A 19,955-nucleotide genomic window follows, 5' to 3' on the forward strand; every position below is an offset into this window, starting at 1 on the left:
GGGTCAGCAACTGACTGCTGCGGTTCCCACAGGAGTCCCTTGCGCACTAATATGGCCGTACCTCTAGAATTTGACGTACCATATGACTGAACTGACCACTGCACCCATTGTTTAACAATTCTGTGCCCAGTGTCAGCCGTCAGATGAGTCTCTTGAAGTCCCAGAACGTGAGGGCAATAGCGTCGCACATGCGAAAATACCGCTATCCTTTTGTTCGGATCTCCCAAGCCTCTCACGTTCCAGGACATCACCACTAGAGATCCCATAATTCAAGCATAGGGTTATCCCTCCAGTAGTGCAGGATGCCATCCGGCAAGTGAGGTGAAACCTCACTCAGTTTAATAGTTCGCCTCCCAACCACACTCCTATTGAGTAATTGATGTGACCATGCTTTCAATAACTTAATAAACATATAACATAACAGGTAAACTCCTAATACCTCTGAGCAAACATCCAATGTATGCATCATAGTGTTAACAACGTGACAATATATTCGGGGACCAGTGCGGGAAGAAGATGTTATGCCCGCACAGATAGCCGATCACTCCCCGGTCGATGTGAATATTGCAGCTGCAGGTGCAACTAAGCCTCAGTAGGTGCATATACGCATATCCAGCCCACCTATAAATCAATATCAGCAACAGAACTATATCTATGAACGCAATGATCTGATATCCAAGAGAACATCACATTGCATGCAGGTAAGGCTAAATATTACACCGTATAATAAGGATAAATAACTCAGTGACAAGGCATCCGTATCGTGCCTTTCAAGGACCCAACAATACTTGCAACTCAGTCCCGGTGTTTCAGGTCAGTGCAGCCTTGGACGTCTAGCGACCCAGTCCTCAGCTTCCTTCGGATCGGTGAAAAATATAGGCCGGTCACCATCTACTACACGTAGTCGCGCCGGGTAAGCCATCGAGTACTGCAAATTCAATTCCCTGAGGCGCCTCTTGACCAAAACGAAGGTGGCCCTCTTCTTCTGCAGATCCGCAGAAAAGTCAGGGAAAAGCGACACATTGGCGTTTTCGTGCGTCAATGCACCCTTGCTCCTCGCTTGGCTGAGAATTAAATCCCGATCCTTCCAATTTAAAAGACGGGCAAGCAGGGGCCTCGGTGGTGCGCCTGGAGGCGGTGGTCTGGCCGGGACTCTGTGCGCCCTTTCCACTGCATAGGCCGCAGAGAATGTGGCTGCAGGAAATTGGGCCTTGAACCACAATTCCAGAAAGCTGGCAGGATCTCTCCCCTCCACTCTCTCTGGCATCCCAAGGATTCTCACTTTGTTGCGTCGGGCCCGATTCTCCAGGTCGTCGCACTTCTGCCGCCATAATCCAACAGCTCTTTCCACCTCCGTCAGCCTCGAATCCAGCGGCCTGGTGTAGTCCTCCAGCTCCGACACCCTGTCCTCAGTTTGCTTAACTCTCTCCCTCAACTGTTGCACGTCCTGTCTCAGCAGACCCAGGTCGATACGCACCTCCTCTATCTTGCAGGTAAGGGAGGATTGGCAGGAGGATATCGCTGTAAGGAGCTGCTCAGAGACCGCTTTCAGCGTTATCTCCGGTTCCCCAGCATCTTCGGTCTCTATCTGCTGTGCGGCCTGCCCACGCGTCACCGCTGCACGTGGAGTAGCGGGAGCCGCGGCGCCATGTTGGTTTTCCTGGCGGGCATATTCTTTAAGTTTGTCGGCCACGGACTGCGCCTTACTGGGACCCATATCGTGGTGTCTGGGTTTCCTCCTTCTCCTCTGCACTTGCCATTCTGAGTTTGAGGAATGCAGCTTGGCAGGATTAGTCAGGATAGATTCCAGGGACCGGAGCCGCTCTCAAGTGCGTGCGGTCATGCCGGCAGTTAGCCACGCCCCCGTGAAAATACATTTTAAATTACTATTACCTATAAAGTGAATATCCGGGATTTTTTTGTTACCTTGGTTGATTTTTGTATGTAACAGGTTCTTGTTACCAGCAATTCTATTTTTCATAAATGTATAGTTATGCCCAGTTTTCTCCCTATTTTCCTTGCTAACCCCAGCCCCCACTAAATCCCCACTGTCCTCTTCTATAACCCACTCTCTATCTACACTATCTACCCCCCAGATCCTAGTTTAACGTGTAATAGAGCTGAAAGAGCTAACAGATTGATATATAGGTTTATAGGTAAAGATTCAGTAAAGTCTTTTGTCAGCTGCTTACTATTGTTGCAGCTGCTCACACAGACTTCTATCACCGCGTGTTTTTTGACACGTCGTAACGTGTCCAAACAGTGCGGGGTGGGCTGTTTATACCAGTGCTTCTAGATTTGGTATGTGATTGTAGAAATTGCTAGATCAGCTTGGTGCTGGTCTGACTTTACCTTTTTTAATGGCTGAATGATCTTATTTCTATGGATTTTTTTTGTGATACAAATAGTTACACACAATGATGTTGTTTTTTTATACGCCGTGGCAAGACATTCCACGATAGATAGCTGGATGGATAGATAGATACATAGATAGATAGATTGTTCTTCCTGACAGATTTTCTGGGGGAAGGGACAAATTTGTGACGTTCCGTGAGGCCTGTAAATTATATTTTAAGCTACTCCTCTGGTAATGAAGAACAGCGGGTGGGGGTTGTTATTTCCCTGCTGCAGGGGGACCCGCAATCCTGGGCGTTCTCTTTACCCGCTGATTCCCAGGTTCTCCGGTCAGTGGATTAATTTTTTGGGGCCTTGGGTCTCATATATGACGACCCTGACCAAGTCGCACTGGCTGAATCAAAATTACGGAGACTTCTACAGGGAGAGCGGCCAGAAGAGGAGTATTGCTCAGAGTTCCGTAGGTGGGCTACGGATACCCAGTGGAACGACCCGGCTCTCAGGAGTCAGTTCTGCTCTGGGTTATCCGAAAGGATTAAGGATGCGCTTGCGCTGTATGAGACTCCCTTTTCCCTTGATGCGGTTATGTCCCTTGCTATCAGAATAGATAGACGTCTTAGGGACAGATTGAACAATCCGGAGCAATTGGTAACCCCTCCCAAGCAGCAGTTAGTCTGTACGGACTTAGACGAGCCTATGCAGCTAGGAGGAACTACTCGTCAGGTCCGTCCTCCTGAGGCTCACCGTAGGCGTGGGGTTTGTTTTTTCTGTTGGGAGAGGGGTCATTTTATTAATGTCTGTCCTTCCTTCCTCAAAAACAAAAAAACTTCGGAAAACTACTAACCCCAGGCTGTGTGGAGGATGTCAGCCGGGGGGTATACGTTTCCTCCATACGAACATCGCAATTTGTGTTGCCAGCGATTGTTGTTTTTGGCGTTAAGATGGAGACTATTTCTTTTTTTCTAGACAGTGGAGCAGGAGTAAATTTGATAGATGCCCATTTGGCCCACACTATGGGTTTGTCTCTCTGTACGCTACAGAAACCTATTCCCATATTCGCTATTGATTCTGCTCCTCTGTCTCAGAGAAACCTCACTCACATTGTCCATAACTTACACCTTCGGGTAGGGGACCACCATAACGAGTTTCTTTCATGTTATGTTCTGGAGGGGCTTCCCACTCCGGTGGTGTTGGGTCTTCCCTGGTTGGTAGCGCACAATCCAGTGGTGGATTGGCAGGCCAGGGAGATATTGGAGTGGAGTGAGCATTGCAGAGAAAATTACTTAAATAGCAATTGCTTAGTCGCCTCCATAGCTACCCTACCTACATTTATTTTGGACTTTGAGGACGTTTTTTCTGAAAAGGGTTGTCAGAAGTTACCACCTCACCGTCCTTATGATTGCCCGGTTAACCTGATTCCCAGTGCAAAATTACCCAAGACCAGGTTATATAATCTTTCGGGTCCGGAGAGACAAGCCATGAAAGATTATATCTCCGAGAGCTTGGCTAAGGGACACATCAGACCCTCTTCTTCACCCGTGGCTGCAGGGTTTTTCTTTGTTAAAAAGAAAGATGGGGGCCTGCGTCCTTGCCTAGATTTCCGAGAACTAAACGGATAACCATCCGAGACCCATACCCTCTTCCTCTCATTCCTGAACTGTTTAATCAGATTGCGGGTGCTAGGTGGTTCTCCAAACTTGATCTTAGGGGGGCCTACAGTCTGATTCGTATTAAGGAAGGGGATGAGTGGAAGACAGCTTTTAACACCCCTGAGGGGCATTAAGAAAATCTAGTCATGCCTTTCGGTCTGACCAATGATCCTGCTGTCTTCCAACATTTCGTTAATGACATTTTTAGTCATCTTATCGGCAGGTTTGTGGTGATATACCTAGATGATATTTTAATTTATTCGTCTGATCTGAAAACACATGAGGTGCATGTGAGACAGGTACTGCAGGTCCTACGGACGAATAAATTATATGCTAAAATTGAAAAGTGTGTCTTCGCCGTTCAGGAAATACAGTTCCTAGGTTATTTATTATCTGCTTCAGGTTTCCGTATGGATCCTAGGAAGGTCCAGGCAATTTTAGATTGGGATCTTCCTGAGAACCTCAAAGCACTGCAATGGTTCTTGGGCTTCGCTAATTTCTATAGAAAATTCATTAAAAATGATTCGGTGATTGTAAAACCCCTTACTGACATGACTAGAAAGGGGACTGATTTTTCTAAATGGTCTGACGCCGCTAAAATTGCTTTTTCCTCTCTAAAAGAGAGGTTTACCTCGGCACCTGTACTAATCTAACCTGATGTCTCCCAGCCTTTTATTGTTGAAGTCGATGCGTCAGAGGTGGGAGTGGGGGCTGTGCTGTCTCAGGGTCCGTCTCCTGGCAAATGGCGTCCTTGTGCTTTCTTTTCTAAAAAACTATCTGCAGCAGAAAAGAACTATGATATTGGCAGTAGGGAACTATTAGCTATTAAACTAGCGTTTGAAGAATGGCGTCACTTTTTAGAGGGGGCAATCCACCCCGTCACTGTGATTACGGACCACAAAAACCTTCTGTACCTCGAATCAGCTAAGCATCTCACCCCTAGACAAGCTAGGTGGTCGCTATTTTTTACCAGGTTTAACTTTGTTATTACCTATCGTCCTGGGGCAAAAAATACCAAGGCAGATGCACTATCTCGTTGTTTCCCTGGAGGGGGTAATGTGAGTGATCCGGTACCCATTCTACAAAGAGGAGTGGTTGTCTCTGCGGTACACTCTATTCTGGAGGGGAAGGTGCTAGAGGCCCAGGGGGACGCCCCGGTCTCTTGCCCCTCAGAGAAATTGTTTGTACCATTGAACCTGCGTCTCGAATTATTAAAGGAACATCATAATTCGACACTTGCTGGGCACCCGGGTAGTAAAGCAACCTTGGAGCTATTGTCTCGTCGTTTTTGGTGGCCAAGCTTGCGTCAGGATCTAATGGATTTTGTGTCTTCCTGTTCTACTTGTGCGCGCGCGAAAGTCTCTCATACACGTCCTGCAGGGTCTTTATTGCCACTTGTGATTCCCAATAGACCATGGACACATCTGTCAATGGATTTTATCACTGACTTACCTTATCTGCGGGTAAAACAGTTATCTTGGTAGTAGTGGACAGGTTTAGCAAAATGGTACACTTCATTGCGTTACCCGCACTACCTAATGCTAAGACTCTTGCTCAGGTATTCATCAGTGAAATCGTGAAGCTTCACGGGGTCCCTTCCGATGTTGTTTCGGATCGGGGAACCCAGTTTATTTCTAAGTTTTGGAAAGCTTTTTGTTCCCGTTTGGGGGTACACTTGTCCTTTTCCTCAGCTTTCCATCCTCAGTCGAATGGACAGACTGAGCGTACCAACCAAAACCTTGAGACATATCTAAGATGTTTTGTGTCTGAAAACCAAGAGGTGTGGTCATCATATTTATCGTTAGCCGAGTTTGACATAAATAATCGCTGTCAGGAATCTACTGGCAAGTCACCATTTCTTGGTGCATATGGTTTTCATCCCCAATTCTGTACTTTCAAAGAGGGGGGGTCTTCTGGGGTTCCCGAAAAGGAACGGTTTTCATCATCTCTTTCATCAGTATGGCAGAAGGTGCAAGCTAACTTGAAAAATATGGGAGGTAAATATAAATGCATGGCTGATAAGAGACGGTCGCCAGGTCCGGACCTAGGAGTGAATGACTATGTGTGGTTGTCTACTAGGAATATTAAATTAAAGGTTCCCTCTTGGAAACTGGGTCCTAGGTTCATTGGCCCTTACAAAATAGTAGCTATCATTAACCCCGTGGCTTTTCACCTGGAGCTACCTCAGACTTTTAAAATCCATAACGTCTTCCATAAGTCGTTACTCAAGAAATATATTCCACTTCTAGAACCGTCACCGCTGCCACCCCCTCCTGTTGTTGTGGATGGTAATCTAGAGTTTCAAATATCCAAAATTGTTGATTCTCGTCGGGTCCGCCGCTCTCTTCAATATCTGGTGCTTTGTTGTGGGTTCCAGCGTCTGAGGTAAACGCCGACAGGTTAGTTTGGGCTTTTCATGCCTCTCATCCTGATAGACCTAGTCCTGAGTGTCCGGAGGCCCCTCGTAGAGAGGTGGGTACTGTCACGAGGGTGTCAAGAGCCACGCCTGACTCCGTTATACCCAGGTTCAGGAAGTCGCAGCGGGTGGCTGCGCGCTCTATGTAGAAACATAGTGCTGTTTCTTTATGGTAGCTTTCTGGGTTTGCCTTGCAACCCTTTTTGGCTCACTCAGGGATCCGTAGCTCCTTCTCCTCAGCTGTTTCTTGTCCAGCACTCCCAACCTCCTTATATTCCCCTCTCACACTTCTCTGGTTGCCAGATATAGAGCTTCCTGCCTGGACTTCTATACTGACCCACTGGAGATGTGTAACTGTGTTCCCTGGTTGTTGTTCCAGAGTGTTACCCTCCGGATCCCTGTGGGCCTTGGTGGTCTGCTGTTGTCGCCCACCTGGGATTATATGTTTTGTCTGTATTGTCTGTCCTCTCCTTGGTGTTTTCCTTTAGTGTCAGTGGTGCGGACTAGTGATCCCACCGCCCCGTTCACTACACAGGGCTCATCTTAGGGAAAGCCAGGATTTAGGCACGTGATCGGCGTACGGGTGAGGAACCCGTCTAGGGACATCAGGGCAGTCAGGTGCCAGCCGCAAGGTGAGTCGGGTCACCACCTTTCCCTCTCCCTTGGTCAGGGCCTTCCCATTTCCCTCCCTTTGCGTGACGCCGGTCATTACAGCTTTAATTTGAGGGTATTTACATTCAAATCAGGTGAACGGTGTAGGAATTACAACAGTTTGCATATGTGCCTCCCACTTGTTAAGGGACCAAAAGTAATGGGACAGAATAATAATCATAAATCAAACTTTCACTTTTTAATACTTTAAAGTCTGGAACGCATAGACATCACCAGACGCTGGGTTTCATCCCTGGTGATGCTCTGCCAGGCCTCTACTGCAACTGTCTTCAGTTCCTGCTTGTTCTTGAGGCATTTTCCCTTCAGTTTTGTCCTCAGCAAGTGAAATGCATGCTCAATCAGATTCAGGTCAGGTGATTGACTTGGCCATTGCATAACATTCCACTTCTTTCCCTTAAAAAACTCTTTGGTTGCTTTTGCAGTAGGCTTTGGGTCATTGTCCATCTGCACTGTGAAGCGCCGTCCAATGAGTTCTGAAGCATTTGGCTGAATATGAGCAGATAATATTGCCCGAAACACTTCAGAATTCATCCTGCTGCTTTTGTCAGCAGTCACATCATCAATAAATACAAGAGAACCAGTTCCATTGGCAGCCATACATGCCCACGCCATGACACTACCACCACCATGCTTCATTGATGAGGTGGTATGCTTAGGATCATGAGCAGTTCCTTTCCTTCTCCATATTCTTCTCTTCCCATCACTCTGGTACAAGTTGATCTTGGTCTTATCTGTCCATAGGATGTTGTTCCAGAACTGTGAAGGCTTTTTAGATGTCGTTTGGCAAAACTCTAATCTGGCCTTCCTGTTTTTGAGGCTCACCAATGGTTTACATCTTGTGGTGAACCCTCTGTATTGACTCTGGTGAAGTCTTCTCTTGATTGTTGACTTTGACACACATACACCTACCTCCTGGAGAATGTTCTTGATCTGGCCAACTGTTGTGAAGGGTGTTTTCTTCTCCAGGGAAAGAATTCTTCGGTTATCCACCACAGTTGTTTTCCATGGTCTTCCGGGTCTTTTGGTGTTAGCTGAGCTCACCGGTGCGTTCCTTCTTTTTAAGAATGTTGTTTTGGCCACGCCTAATGTTTTTACTATCACTCTGATGGGTTTGTTTTATTTTTTCAGCCTAATGATGGCTTGCTTCACTGATAGTGATAGCTCTTTGGATCTCATCTTGAGAGTTGACAGCAACAGATTCCAAATGCAAATAGCACACTTGATATGAACTCTGGACCTTTTATCTGCTCATTGTAATTGGGATAATGAGGGAATAACACACACCTGGCCATGGAACATCTGAGAAAACAACTGTCCCATTACTTTTGGTTCCTTAACAAGTGGGAGGCACATATGCAAACTGTTGTAATTCCTACACCGTGCACCTGATTTGGATGTAAATACTCTCAAATTAAATCTGACAGTCTGCAGTTAAAGCACATCTTGTTTGTTTCATTTAAAATCCATTGTGGTGGTGTATAGAGCCAAAAATTTTAGAATTGTGTCGATGTCCCAATATTTATGGACCTGACTGTATATCCCCCTAACTAGCCCTAGTTGTCATCTGCCACTCACCTATGCCTTTGAAAAAGTACAAAATGTACCAAACTAAATCCAAGAACTACCAATGAGAAGAAGGAACAAATAGAGAGAGGTGGCCCCATGTCCATATTGCATCTGTTATCCATAATTCTCGATCTACATTTATTATCCATAGTTGTCCAGCGTCCTCATGTGTAGCAGGGATCAGAACCAATTCCTCTTATTTTTCAAATGTTCTAAAAATACATGATCTGCAAGTAAAACAAAGAGACCATTAAAAACAAGTAAATAGCACCCCACATATAACTAGCAGTTTGACATAGCAGGATTAAAGTCACACACAATGGAGACACCATCTATATACAAATCCAAGGTCTGAATTCAACATTCAATCCCATCGGTTTCAAGGTATTCAGTTTCATAATCCAAAAGATTTCCCTTTTTTTTTTTTTTTTTTTTTTTTTTATAACATTAAGCCCCTGTTCCCACCTCTTCGTGACAGTGGGACATGGTCAATGAGCATCTATTTTATATATCTCTCACTGTGACCCATCTGTACAGTGTTTCGAAACCGGTAAATCTATCTGTTGTTTCTCCTACATATAGTAGTAAACAGGGACACCACAATACATATATCACAAACGTTGAATCACATGTTAGATAGAAATAAATTCTATATATGACATCAGTTTTAGGGTGTGTGAATGTTCCCCCTTTGAGGATCTGTTTGCAATTGATGCAATTCAAACATGGGAAACATCCCTTTTTAGGTGTTTTTTTAAAAAGGTTTGTCTCACTTTTTTAATAGGGCCCGCATCCGCATGGACCAATCTATCCTTCAAGTTCCTAGGTCGCCTATAAGACATTAGAGGTACACTCTTAAATGCATCAACCTCACCTAGGCCATATTTAAAAATGTAATATTCTGTGACTTGATAACTGTCCTCTGTGTAGGTGGATAACACAGATTGAGTAATGGTGAACTTGATATCCCGATCCACAGATTTCACCATTACTCAATCTCATGAAAAAATTGTGTTTCTTGATACCCTGATCACTGTCCATGACTGCGATGTGGAAAGCATGATACATATTAAGCCCACGGATAGGAATACACTATTACATTATACAAGTGCACATCCGAGATCTACGTATGGTAAAGTCTTTGCCGATGAGTCAATTCTTAAGGGCCAAACGAATAGTCAGTAATCCGACACCATTTGAAACAAACCTTAAATAACATGACTGACGCCTTCAAAAAGCGTGGATATCCAGGAAGGAATCTTGACATACAGATTAAAAAGACAGAAGGAGTAAGTAGAGAACAGTTGCTGACAACCAACAGAAATGATAAACATAGAACCAATAGAATTCCTTTGGTGACCACCTACACAGAGGACAGTTATCAAGTCAGAGATATCATCAATAAACACTGGCCAATTTTAAAAATATGGCCTAGGTGAGGTTGATGCATTTAAAAGTGTACCTCTAATGTCTTATAGGCGACCTAGGAACTTGAAGGATAGATTGGTCCATGCGGATGTGGGCCCTATTAAAAAAGTGGGACAAACCTTTTTTAAAAAAACCCGATCTAAGGCTATTTTCACACTGGCGTTTCTGGGTCCGCTTGTGAGATCCGTGTCAGGGCTCTAACAAGCGGCCCAAAACGGATCAGTTGAGCCACAATGCATTCTGAATGTATAAGGATCCGTTCAAAATGCATCAATTTGGCTGCGTTTGGTCTCCGTTGCGTTTTTTAGACGGTCACTAAAACGCAGCTTGCTGCGTTTTGGTGACTGTCTGACTATGCGGATCCTAACGGATCCGTCTAGACTTACAATGTAAGTCAATGGTTACGGATCCGTTTTTCACTGACACAATATGGTGCAATTGAAAACGGATACGTCTTCATTGACTTTCAATGTAAGTCAAGACGGATCCGTTTTGACTTAGACTTTATTTTTATGAATAATGCAAACGGATCCGTTATTAACGGATACAAGCATTTGCTTTATTCGTGCAGATCCGTCTGTGCAGATACAAGACGGATCCGTACAAAACGCGAATGTGAAAGTAGCCTAAAAAGGGATGTTTCCCATGTTTGAATTGCATCAATAATCCAGCAGTCCAACTGCCCCCCGGAACAATGCCAGAAGATGCCAGTAGCACAAAGGTTAAGAAATGACAAGCTCAGATTCTCGGCTACAAATGCTTGCAGTTTAGGGAATAAGAACAATGAACTTGAGGCTATAATGGCATCTGAGAATATAGATTTAGTGGCTGTTACTGAGACGTGGTTCAATGGGAGTAATGACTGGGAAATATGTCTGTGAAGGTTCTCATTTATCCAGGTCATGGTATATCTGTAAAGAATAAATCAAGGCAACTGGACTTACTGTAGATTTCTTGAAAACATTTCACTCGTTCTTCCAAAGAGTTTTCTCAATTCTGAGGAACTCAGAATTGAGAAAGCTCGTTGGAAGAACGAGTGAAATGTTTTCAAAAAATCTACAGTAAGTCCAGTTGCCTTGATTTATTGTTTACAGATAGACTGGGATATAACAATACCAGGGTTCTCTCTATACAGGAAAGACAGAGATGGCAAGAAGGGGGGAGGGGTGGCCCTGTATGTGAAAGATAGCATAAAATCTAATTTGATACAAGTTAGCGAGAACAATTTAGAGTCAATTTGGGTTACCTTGCAGCTTGATAATCATAAGGTAACTCGTGTAGGCGTGATATATAGACCACCTAGCCAAGTCAATGAATTAGACGATCTACTAGTTGAGGAAATAGCTAAAATGACATTGAAGGGGGAAGTTATCATTATGGGAGACTTCAATCTTCCTGATGTAAACTTCAAAACCAAAATAGCTAGTTCTGCCAGGAGTACAGATATTCTAAATTCCCTACTGGGATTATCTCTACAGCAAGTAGTTGAGGAGCCAACCCGGAAGGAGGCCATTTTAGATTTAGTATTCACAAATAGGAATTTGGTATCTGATATTACTATAGGGGAAAGCTTGTGATCTAATGATCACCAGTCAGTGTGGTTTACTATAAATACAGTGACTGAGTCACACCACACAAAAACAAACGTTTTAGATTTTAGAAAAACTGACTTTTCTAAAATTAGATTAGTGGTATACGAGTCCCTATCAGATTGGAACAGTTTCAATGGAGTCCAGGAGAAATGGGACTACTTAAAAGTGGCACTATTGAAGGCAACAGAAAATTGCATTAGGCTTGTCAGTAAAAGCAAAAAAAGGAAGAGACCACTGTGGTACTCAGCAGAAGTGGCCAAAATCATTAAAAACAAAGATAGCATTTAGTAATTATAAAAATAAAAAAAGCGAGGATGACAGGCAGATTTATAAGATTAGGCAGAGAGAGGCCAAACAAGTTATAAGAGCTTCTAAAGCACAGGCAGAAGAGAAATTAGCTCAGTCAGTGAAAAAAGGCGATAAGACATTCTTCAGATACATAAATGAAAAAAGGAAACTAAAACAAGAAATTACCAAATTAAAAACAAAAGAAGGAAGGTATATGGAAGAAGATAAAGAACTAGCTGACTGCCTCAATGAATACTTCTGTTCAGTTTTTACAAAGGAAAATTAAGGAAAAGTACCTCAGTTAGGAAAGAAGACTAATGAATATTTTGATGCATGTGTCTTTACAGAGGAAGAGATTCTAAGTGAGCTGTCTAAAATTAATACAAATAAGTCACAGGGGCCTGATGGGATACACCCAAAGCTACTAAAAGAGCTCAGCGGTGAACTAGCAAAACCATTAACAGATTTATTTAATCAATCACTGGCAACAGGAGTCATCCCAGAAGATTGGAAATTAGCAAATATGGTGCCCATTCACAAGAAAGGTAGTAGGGAGGAATCGGTCAACTATAGGCCAGTAAGCCTGACCTCAATAGTGGGGAAATTAATGGAAACCATACTTAACCCCTTAAGGACGCAGGGCGTACCGGTACGCCCTATTTCCTGAGTCCTTAAGGACTCAGGGCGTACCGGTACGTCCTAACTTTAAATAGTTATGCCGGCGCCGCAGGGGTTAATCGGAACAGGATGCCGGCTGAAATCATTCAGCCGGCATCCTGTCACAACGCCAGGGGGGATCAGAAACTTTATAATGCCGAAAATATATATATTTCACCTCCCCCTGCACCCCTGAATGATTTTAGCCCGGTGGGAGGTGCAGGGGGAGGGTTGCGGGCGGTGCGGCAGGCGGGATCACGATCCCCCGCCCGCCTCCCCTTGAATAATCGTTGGTGGTTAGTGGGTATACCAGGGTGCCAGCACATTGCTGGCACCCTGGTATAAACGGCTGAAATCTGTGCTGCGATGTCAGCCGTTTAACCCTTTCCATACCGCGGTCCATACGGACCGCTGTATGGAAAAGGTTAACAGCGCAGGGAGCTCTCTCCCTCTCCCATCGGGGGGCTGCTGTGCCTTTGCAGCCCCCCGATGGAGAGGGAGAGAGCCCCCCGACAGCCCCGTCCTTACCCTTCCCCGTCTGCGAAGTTCTGACCAGTACTGAGCAGACGGGGAAGGTTCCCATGGCAACAGGACGCCGTCTCAGGCATCCTGCTGTCCATAGTTCTGAACAGATCTGTGCTAAAGGCAGAGATCTGTTCAGAAAAAGTGTAATTAAAATACAGTACAAAACACTATATGGTGTACTGTACTGTATTATACAGACATCAGACCCATTGGATCTTCAAGAACCAAGTGAGTCTGGGTAAAAAAAAAAGTGAAAAAAAAAGTAAAAATCAAAAAACACATTTATCACTGATTAAAAATGAAAAAAATAAAATTACCTACACATGTTTGGTATACCGTAACGACCTGATCTATAAAATGGTCATGTTACTTTCCCCGCACGGTGAACGCCATAAAAATAAAAACTATTAGGAAATTGAAATTTTGCCCACCTTACTTCCCAAAAAAGGTAATAAAAGTGATCAAAAAAGTCGCATGTACGCCAAAATAGTACCAATCAAACCGTCATCTCATCCCACAAAAATCATACCCTACCCAAGATAATCGCCCAAAAACTGGAAAAACTATGGCTCTTAGACTATGGAAACACTAAGAGCCAAAATGAAATAATTGTGTAAAACTTAAATAAAAAAAAGTATACATATTAGGTATCGCCGCGTCCGTATCGACTGGCTCTATAAAAATATCACATGACCTAACCCCTCAGGTGACCACTGTAAAAAAAAGCTATTTTTTTCTCATCTTACGTCACAAAAAGTGTAATAGCAAGCGATCAAAAAGTCATATGCACCCCAAAATAGTGCCAATCAAACCGTCATCTCGTACCGCAAAAAATGAGACCCTACTTAAGATAATCGCCCAAAAACTGAAAAAACTATGGCTCTTAGACTATGGAGACACTAAAACATTTTTTTTGTTTTAAAAATGAAATCATTGTGTAAAACTTACATAAATAAAAAAAATTGTATACATATTAGGTATCGCCGCGTCCGTGACAACCTGCTCTATAAAATGACCACATGATCTAACCTGTCAAATGAATGTTGTAAATAACAAAAAAAAAAACGTGCCAAAAAATCTATTTCTTGTTACCTTGGGCAGACTAGATGGGCCAAATGGTTCTTATCTGCCGACACATTCTATGTTCTAAAATGGGGTCACTTTTTTGGAGTTTCTACTCTAGGGGTGCATCAGGGGGGATTCAAATGGGACATGGTGTCAAAAAAAACAGTCCAGCAAAATCTGCCTTCCAAAAACCGTATGGCATTCCTTTCCTTCAGCGCCCTGCCGTGTGCCCGTATAGCGGTTTACGACCACATATGGGGTGCTTCTGTAAACTACAGAATCAGGGCCATAAATATTGAGTTTTGTTTGGCTGTTAACCCTTGCTTTGTAACTGGAAAAAAAATATTAAAATGGAAAATCTGCCAAAAATGTGAAATTTTGAAATTGTATCTCTATTTTCCATTAAATCTTGTGCAACACCTAAAGGGTTAACAAAGTTTGTAAAATCAGTTTTGAATACCTTGAGGGGTGTAGTTTCTTAGATGGGGTCACTTTTATGGAGTTTCTACTCTAGGGGTGCATCAGGGGGGCTTCAAATGGGACATGGTGTAAAAAAATCAGTCCAGCAAAATCTGGCTTCTAAAAACCAAACGGCGCACCTTTCACTCTACGCCCTGCTGTGTGGCCGTACAGTAGTTTACGGCCACATATGGGGTGTTTCTGTAAACGGCAGAGTCAGGGCAATAAAAATACCGTCTTGTTTGGCTGTTGACCCTTGCTTTGCTAGTGGAAAAAATGGGTTAAAATGGAAAATTAGGCAAAAAAAATGAAATTCTCAAATTTCATCCCCATTTGCCAATAACTCTTGTGCAACACCTAAAGGGTTAACGAAGTTTGTAAAATCAGTTGTGAATACCTTGAGGGGTGTAGTTTATAGAATGGGGTCATTTTTGGGCGGTTTCTATTATGTAAGCCTCGCAAAGTGACTTCAGACCTGTAGTGGTCCCTAAAAATAGTTTTTTTGTTATTTTCTGAAAAATTGCAAGATTTGCTTCTAAATTTCTAAGCCTTGTAACATCCCCAAAAAATAAAATATCATTCCCAAAATGCTACAAACATGAAGTAGACATATGGGGAATGTAAAGTCATCACAATTTTGGGGGGTATTACTATGTATTACAGAAGTAGAGAAACTGAAACTTTGAAATTTGCAAATTTTTCAAATTTCTTGGTAAATATGGTATTTTTTTTATGCAAAAAAATTTACTTTTTTGACCCAATTTTAGCAGTGTCATGAAGTACAATATGTGATGAAAAAACACTCTCAGAACGGCCTGGATAAGTCAAAGCGTTTTAAAGTTATCAGCACTTAAAGTGACACTGGTCAGATTTGCAAAAAATGGTCCTTAAGGTGAAATAGGGCTGAGTCCTTAAGGGGTTAAGGAGAGGATTGTGGAACATCTAAAATCCCATGGATTTGAAAGATGAAAAACAGCATGGGTTTACTTCAGGGAGATCATGTCAAACTAATCTTATTTTTTTTGATTGGGTGACTAAAATAATAGATGGCGGAGGTGCAGTAGACATCGCTTATCTAGATTTTAGTAAGGCTTTTGATACTGTCCCACATAGAAGGCTTATCAATAAATTGCAGTCTTTGTGTGTGGACTCCCATATTGGATAAGGCAGTGGCTGAGGGACAGACAACAGAGGGTTTTAGTCAATGGAGTATATTCAGACCATGGTCTTGTTACCAGTGGGGTACCTCAGGGATCTGTTCTGGGACCCATATTGTTTAATATCTTTATCAGCGAAATTGCAGAAGGCCTCGATGGTAAGGTGTGTCTTTTTGCTGATGACGCAAAGATTTGTAACAGGGTTGATGTTCCTGGAGGGATACACCAAATGGAAAAGGATTTAGGAAAACCAGTGGAATGGTCCAAAATCTGGCAACTAAAATTTAATGTTGATAAGTGCAAGATAATGCACCCGGGGCGTAATAACCCAAGAGCAGAATACAAAATCAGTGATTCAGTCCTAACCTCAGTATCTGAGGAAAGGGATTTAGGGGTCATTATTTCAGAAGACTTAAAGGTAGGCAGACAATGTCATAGAGCAGCAGGAAATGCTAGCAGAATGCTTGGGGGTATAGGGAGAGGAATTACCAGTAGAAAGAGGGAGGTGAGACCTCATTTGGAGCATTGTGAGACCTCATTTGGAGCATTGTGCTCAGTACTGGAGACCATATATCCAGAAGGATATTGATACTTTGGAGAGAGTTCAGAGAAGATCTGCTAAACTAGTACATGGATTGCAGGACAAAACTTACCAGGAAAGATTAAAGGACCTTAACAGGTATACTTTGGAAGAAAGACGAGACAGAGGGGATGATAGAAACTTTTAAATACATAAAGGGAGTCAACAAGGTAAAAGAGGAGAGAATATTTAAAAGAAGAAAAACTGCTACAAGAGGACATAGTTTTAAATTAGAGGGGCAAAGGTTTAAAAGTAATATCAGGAAGTATTACTTTACTGAGAGAGTAGTGGATGCATGGAATAGCCTTCCTGCAGAAGTGGTAGCTGCAAATACAGTGAAGGAGTTTAAGCATGCATGGGATAGGCATAAGGCCATCCTTCATATAAGATAGGGCCAGGGGCTATTCATAGTATTTAGTATATTGGGCAGACTAGATGGGCCAAATGGTTCTTATCTGCCGACACATTCTATGTTTCTATACTTCCTCTGCCAGCCCAGGAATATCAGCTCCAGTAAGCAGGGAACTACTAGTGCATAGCAGGCCAGAGAGGCGCTGGTAGTGGGACATTCTATTATTAAGGGTACAGATCGGGCGATCTTTCATAAAGACTGGGATCCTCGAACGGTGTATTGTCTTCCTGCCGCTCAAGTTCGATATATATCAGGTTGATAGATTACTGGGAGAGGCTGGTGAAGACCCAGTGGTCATTGTCCACATTGGAACTAATGGCACATTTAGAGGTAGGTGGAGTGTCCTTAAAAATGATTTCAGGGACTTAGGTCGCAAGCTCAGGGCAATGACTTCAAAGGTGGTATTTTCTGAAATATTACCTGTACCATGAGCCACACCAGAAAGGCAGTGGGAGATTAGGAAGGAAAACAATAGCCCAAGAACTATTGTAGGAAGGAGAGTTTTGGGGTCCTTGAGAACTGAAATGACTTCTCTGTCGGCTACAGGCTCTGTCGTAGGGATGGGCTGTACCTCAATGGGGAAGGTGCAGCTGTTTTCAGGGAATAGATGGCTAGAAGGTTGGAGGAGTGTTTAAATTAGGGACGAGGGAGAGGGTAATTACATTATAGGAGGGGAAATAAACATGTTGAGTCCCTGTAGGAAGAAATACATAGATACAAAAACAATAGTTACATACTGATAGGAGTTTGTTATAAGCCACCTAATATTACAAAGTTCACAGAAAATCTACTAAGGGAAATAGATGAGGAGATACAGATTAAACTCAAAATTTGAATATCGTGCAAAAGTCCATTTATTTCAGTAATGCAAATTAAAAGGAATTGCATTAATGCAGCTTAAAATTAGAATTTTGGGAAAAGGTTCAATATTCTAGGTTCAAAGTGTCACACTAGTCAGCTAATTAATCCATACCCCTGAGCTAAGGGTACCTCAAAATTGTGACTTTGGGGTTTCATAAGCTATAAGCAATAATTATCCAAATTATAACAAATAAAGGTTTGAAATATCTCGCTTTGCATGTAATGAGTCTATCTCATATATTAGTTTCACCTTTTAAGTTGCATTACTGAATTAAATGAACTTCCGTCACTGCCAAGTCTAAAACTTTAGTAACTTATCCTTCCCACTTTCTGACCTCAATCTTCTTTCATTTACCATAAAGACCTCTCACTTTTCTCATGACAATCCTACTTTTAACACTTACAGAAACCTACACACCATTAACTGCCAGCAATTTATTAACAACCTACAACTAGCTCTTACCCCAATCACTTCCCTCGCCTGTCCAGACTTGGCTGCCACTCATTACAACCAGACCCTCAAAACCACCCTAGATAAAGTTGCTCCAATATCAATCCGACCCTCTCGACATAGAACACTGCAACCCTGGCACACACCTGAAACATGTTTTCTCCAGCGCTGCTCCAGATGTGCAGAACGCTTGTGGAGAAAATCACGAATATCAGCAGACTTCCTCCATTATAAATTTATGCTCAAAACATACAATTCGGCTCTCAATATTGCAAAACGAAAGTACTTCACCTCTCTCATCTCCTTACTCTTAAATAACCCAAAACGACTTTTTTACACTTTACACTCACTTCTAAGCTCTAATGTTCCAGAACCTGTCACTGACCTCTGCGCTGATGGCATGGCCACTTACTTCAGAGACAAGATTGGCAGTATCCGGAGGGAAATAATCTCCCAGTCCCCAAATAATTTCAATCCTCCTCCTTCCAATTTCTCCACATGCTCGCTCTCCTTTTTTGACCCTATAACAAAAGAAGAAGTCTCCAGGCTTCTCTCTTCTTCTTGACCCACAACCTGTAGCAGTGATCCTATTCCATCACACCTCCTCCAGTCCCTTTCCCTGCCTGTCATCACTCACCTAACTACAATTTTTAACCTCTCTCTCTCTTCTGGTATCTTTCCCTTCTCTTTCAAACACTCTATTATAACCCCACTACTAAAGAAACCATCTCTTTACCCGACCTGTGCTGCTAACTACTGACCTGTTTCTAACCTCCCCTTCATCTCTAAACTCCTTGAACGTCTTGTCTACTCTCGCTTAATAAGCTATCTCTCTGCAAACTCTCTTCTTGACCCATTACAATCTGCCTTCTGCCCTCTTCACTCTACAGAACCTGCCCTTACTAAACTGTCTAACAATCTCCTAACAGCAAAAAGAAATGGTGACTATTCTCTACTGATTCTGTTGGATCTCTCTGCAGCGTTTGATACCGTAGACCATAAACTCCGCCTCACCATGCTCCACTCAATTGGCCTTAAGGACTCTGCCCTCTCTTGGTTCTCTTCCTATCTCTCTGCCCGCTCCTTAAGTGTATCATTCGCTCTTCTTCTTCTCCTCTTCCTCCTGATGTTGGAGTTCCTCAGGGCTCAGTACTAGGTCCTCTACTCTTCTCCCTCTATACAGCCCCCATCAGACAGACTATTAGTAGATTTGGCTTTCGATACCATCTCTATGTTGACGACACCCAAGTATGCACTTCATCCCCTGACATCACCCCTGCTTTACTCCGAAACACCAGTAATTGTCTAGCAGCTGTATCTAACATCATGTCCTCTCTGTATCTAAAACTGAACCTCTCAAAAATTGAACTTCTTGTCTTTCCCCCATCTACTAACTCACCTAAACTTGATATTTCAATTTCGGTTTGCAGCACTACTATCATATCTCCTGTGCAACATGCCTGCTGTCTTGGGGCCACATTTGACTCTGATCTTTCCTTTGTTCCCCATATTCAATCACGTACACGCTCTTGTCGTCTCCACCTCAAGAATATCGCCAGAATCCACTCTTTTCTTACGGTGGAAACTGCAAAAACTCTTGTTGTTGCCTTGATTCATTCTCGTCTTGACTACTGAAACACATTACTAATCAGTCTCCCTCTCACTAAACTCTCCCCTCTTTAGTCTGTTCTAAATGCTGCAGCCAGGCTCATCTATCCATCCAACCGCTACACTGATGCTACTAGTCTGTGCCAGTCACTTCACTGGTTGCCCATCCACCACAGAATACAGTTCAAACTTCTCACCCTCACCCACAAAGCTC

Source organism: Bufo bufo, chromosome 3 (genome assembly GCF_905171765.1).
Source record: "Bufo bufo chromosome 3, aBufBuf1.1, whole genome shotgun sequence".
Taxonomy (NCBI): Eukaryota; Metazoa; Chordata; class Amphibia; order Anura; family Bufonidae; genus Bufo; species Bufo bufo.